Source organism: Gossypium arboreum, chromosome 8, assembly GCF_025698485.1.
Source record: "Gossypium arboreum isolate Shixiya-1 chromosome 8, ASM2569848v2, whole genome shotgun sequence".
NCBI classification, from domain to species: domain Eukaryota; kingdom Viridiplantae; phylum Streptophyta; class Magnoliopsida; order Malvales; family Malvaceae; genus Gossypium; species Gossypium arboreum.
In genome coordinates, this window is record NC_069077.1 from 88,485,881 (window position 1) to 88,490,839 (window position 4,959).

Below are 4,959 nucleotides of genomic sequence, written 5' to 3' on the forward strand. Positions count from 1 at the left end.
AATGGCTGAAAACCAAGAAAATCTGCTACCTCCTGCAATTTTGTTAATTAAAATCCTACTCCGTGCACTATGTATGATTATGCTAAACCTAATTTAATAGGAACTGAGTCAAGTATAGTTAGACCTGCGATTGCTGCAAATAATTTTGAACTAAAACCTAACACAATTCAAATGATACAATAGTTTGTTCAGTTTGATGGTTTGCAGGATGAGGATCCCAACGCTTACTTGGCAAATTTCATAGAATTTTGTGATACCTTCAAAATTAATGGCGTTTCTGATGACGCCATTCGCCTTCGATTGTTTCCCTTTTCGTTAAGGAATAAGGCTAAACAGTGGTTGAACTCGTTACCATGAGGGTCAATCACTACTTGGGAACAAATGACCGAAAAATTTTTATTAAAATATTTTCCACCAGCTAAAAAACCAAATTACGTAATGATATCTCTTTTTTTGTGCAGATGGATTTAGAAACACTCTACGATGCATGGGAGAGATACAAGGACCTTTTAAGAAGGTGTCCTCACCATGGGTTACCGTTTTGGCTACAAGTTGAAACGTTCCATAATGGCCTGAATCCTTCGACTTGTCAGATGATTGATGTAGGCGCTGGAGAAACTATCAATAATAAGACACCTGAGGCGACTTACGAATTTATTGAGGAGATGTCAGTGAATAACTATCAGTGGCAAGTTATGAGAACAAAGCTAACGAAAGCAGCCGGTGTTTTCAACCTCGACGCGGTTACTATGTTATCTAACCAAGTAGAACTCTTAAATAAAAAGATTGACAGTTTGTGTGGTTCTACTCAAGTACATCTAGTGATGAGGTGTGATTCGAATGGAGGAGGAGCATGCACAGAATATCAACCCTTCAACCCTAGCATCAAGGAGGAACAAGTCCAATATATGGGTAACAATAACTCTAGATCCCAAAATAACCCATATAGTAACATTTATAATGCAGGTTGGAGGAACCATCCCAGTTTCTCGTGGGACGGTCAAGGAAATCAAAGGCCACAACATCCTCCGGGTTTTCAACAACCACCTTACCAGCAGGAGAAAAAGCCGAACCTTGAGGAGATGCTAACCTAATTCATCTCGGTGTCAGAGACTCATTTTTAGAATACCGAGACGTCACTCAAAAATCAACAAGCATCAATCCAGGGGCTCAAAACTCAGATTGGATAGCTTGCTAAGTTAATTTCTGAATGACCACAAGGTAGCCTGCCAAGAAACACTTAATCTAACCCAAGGGAGCAACTCAACGCAATTTCCATTCAAGATGAGGAAGGGTTAGTTGCAAAACCAAGGCCAGAAACTGTGGCAAGCAAAGGTAAGAACGAGGTCGGCCAAAATGACCCAAATCCGGTAAGTACAGAATATAAACCTCGTGTGCCATACCCCAATGTGACAAGGAAAGACCACTCAGACGAACAATTTGGTAAATTCCTTAAACTCTTAAAAAAATTACATATTAACTTACCGTTTATTCAAGCTCTATCGCAGATGCCAAATGCAATGAAATTTTTAAAGGAGCTTTTAGCAAATAAACAGAAGTTGGACGAGGCTTCGCATGTGAAGCTAAACGCAGTTTGCTTAGCTATTCTACAGAATAAACTACCCAACAAATTGAAAGATCTAGGGAGTTTTACAATTCCTTGCTTTAGTTTAGACGTTAATAATGCATTAGCTGATTTAGGGGCTAGTATTAATGTCATGACTTACAAATTGTTTGAGCAACTTGTAACATCCCAAACCCAGCCCACACGTTATGGCCAGATCTGACGTGTCACATGGACTTACGACTTAGTATTCGTTGGTTTAAGTGATTGGGGTGGTCTTTGTAAAAACAGCGGTTGAATGAAAAGCCGGTTTATCAATCTTTAGGCTATCCATTTGTTGCGCTTTTTGAATCTTGGAAACGTTTTTTAATTTTGAAAACCCGAGCAGCATAACACTAGCAGTTTCGACATAGTATAAATATAATCAGAAAATAAAACCATAGCGGAAAAAGAAATTTAAATAGCGGCCTTATTACAACTTAAAACCCAAAATTAAATCAGAATATAAAAATAAAAAATAAATTAACTTAGAAAAACCAACTTTGTAGATGATGTGGCCACTCCGAATCCCTCACGGCTCCAAGCCCACTATGGTTGGGGATTTCCTACACAGATGAAAATAAAGGGTGAGTTCGGTAAACTCAGTGTGTAACATAACCCAACCATAGCCCAAAAGAGATCAAACCTCAGAGTTAGACTTATCTGGGCCTTGGCCCAGTACAAAAATTAGAATGAAACCCATAGGCCCATAGCAGATACAGAACAAATATATTATGAATGCAGAAATCCCAACCCAGAGCCATCCATAACACCCCCTTACCAGTCTTACACCATGTGGGGAGATTACTCGACCCACCCAACCGCTACACACCACAGAAATTGTAGCGAGGCTGCCAGATATTGTTACGAAGTCACCAGATACAGATATTGTGGTTAGGCCACCAGAACAAATATATATATATGTGGCGAAGCCACCAGATTGCAGCGACGCTACCAGAACGCTTCCTCCATCAATATAAACCCATGTCCCATGCAACAAAAATACTGTCATGGCATACGTATACAAAAACAGAACAACATGCTTTTCGGAAAAAAATATAACCCTAGGGGTGAAATTGTAATTTTGCATGCATAAGAGTATTTTAGTAATTATTACCTATTGCTAAGGTTTCATGCTCATTCTAACGTTTACCAAGTAATCAGAAGTACTTACCTCGTCTTTTTACCAAAGTAGGCCCGTTGGCCCATTTTCTACCCATTAAGCCCAAAAATACCGTTGTACCTAAAATGCACACTGCACTCTAATCATCCAAATGCACCATATTCATTAACAATCGTCTCACGAAGGCCAGACGTCATGAAGTTCATAAAATACCAACGTTCCGGTATTTCGGCTTTTACCAATTCAGTCTAAGGGAGGGTGTCGTTTACACACCTGGTTAATGACGATTGATGATGATATGTCCCACGGGATAATCCTACAATCGATCACTAACACATTAGACTTACGAATTAACGATAACTAACATAAGTCCACGTCAACTAACCCAATCATCACACAAGTTAGTCATTTACGCACAAAGGGCAAAATAGACATTTAACACCCTTAGGGGCAAAATGGTAATATTACCCCACAAGGGTATCTCGGTAATTCTACCCTACAGGGGTATTTCGGTAATTGTACCCTACAGGGGTATTTCAATAATTCTATCCCACAGGGGTATTTCGGTAATTCTACCCTACAAGGGTATTTTAATAATTCTATCCTACAGGGGTATTTCGATAATTTTGTAAATCGAGGGTAAAACGGTAATTCTATAAATTAAGGGTACTTTGGTAATTTTACAAGTTGAAGGTATTTCAGTAATTTTATAGGTCGAGGGTATTTTAATAATTTTACAAATCAGGGGTATTTTGGTAATTTTACAAACCAAGGGTATTTTCGTAATTTTATAAACCAAGGGTATTTTAGTAATCTACAGGGGCATTTCAGTAATACTAGCCTACAGATATGATATTCACATGGTCCAATCCAATATTTAGTACATAATCAAACAACTTATCCAATTGGGCCCGCAGGCCCATTGGGCCCACATGGCCCCTTTCGGCCCATCGCGGCCCGAAGTAGCCATCCTACAGCTAGAGTAATGAGAAATACACACCTGTTAGGAGATTGCAGTTAATCTGTGCTCCAAACACTCTTAGCTGACGCCCAACCCAAACGAACACGTCACAAAGCGAAAAGGATCAGCCAAGAAGGGTATCCTACTCTTCTTATGGTTTGCTCTACTTAAAGCCAGCTCTCCATCTACTCTTATGTTAGCTTCCCGATGTACGATCCCTCCATCACCAGAGTTTAAAGCCAACACCAACTCTTTCCGTCCCAACATAGCAAAATAATCAACCTTTGCGTGCCAAGGGATTCGAACCAAAGTCCTCTCACATGCTAACTCACGCCACCACCACTAGGCCATCAACTCATTTGTGTCATAAATCCAACACATTAAACTTTAAAATACACCTACTTGCTTCCAGATTTATTGAAAAGAAAAACCAAAATATATTACAACAGCCAAGACTTGAACCTTGGACCCCTTGCTTCCTCTATGGCGTCACTTCCTTGTCCCCTGAGTGGCGCCACCTTGCCACTACACCACACTCCTTTTTGTGTCATCTTTTACCCCTTTACTCTTAAAAGCCCAAATGGCAATTGCATCACCTGTTCATAAAATTAAAATTTCGAAGACTACCATGGATTTAACTTAAGTTTGGGCCTTCCAAAGACCCACTAACCTACTAATATATATATATTAGCCAACTAGAACACATACAAATTTTAAAAATCGCAGAAACACAGAAAACCCAAAAATTGAGGCGTTACAACTATACCCTCCTTAAAGAAATTTCGTCCTCAAAATTTTACCTGAATCAAACAGATGAGGATATTGTTGACGCATCGCCACTTCTGGCTCCCAAGTAGCTTCCTCTCTGCCATGATTACACCACAAAGACCTTTACTAGCGGGCGATTTCTGCTCAAAATCTTAACATCTCAATCCAAAATCTGCACAGGCTCTTCCTCAAAAGTCAAGTCTGTTTGGACCTCGATCTTTGCAACCGGCACAAAATGAGTAGGGTCAGAACGATACCGCCTTAACATGGAGACGTGAAATACATCATGAATCCTATCCAACTCTGGAGGTAGCTCCAACTAATAAGCCACTGGACCCACTCGCTTAAGAATCCGATAAGGCCCAATGAATCGCAGACTTAACTTGCCTTTCCTCCCAAACCTTAATATTTTCTTCCAAGGTGTAACCTTCAAGAAGACCATATCACCCACAGAGTACTCAATTTCCTTGTGCTTCAAATCTGCATATGACTTCTGTCTATCAA

General features: G+C 39.8%; 1 non-coding gene across 1 annotated transcript; it reads right to left on the minus strand.

The window, feature by feature from the left end:
* Positions 1-428: 428 nt before the first annotated feature.
* Positions 429-535, minus strand: LOC128280194 (small nucleolar RNA R71). Its single transcript, XR_008270374.1, has one exon. It is a non-coding gene; the product is annotated as a small nucleolar RNA R71 (small nucleolar RNA).
* Between the last annotated feature and the right edge of the window lie 4,424 nt (positions 536-4,959).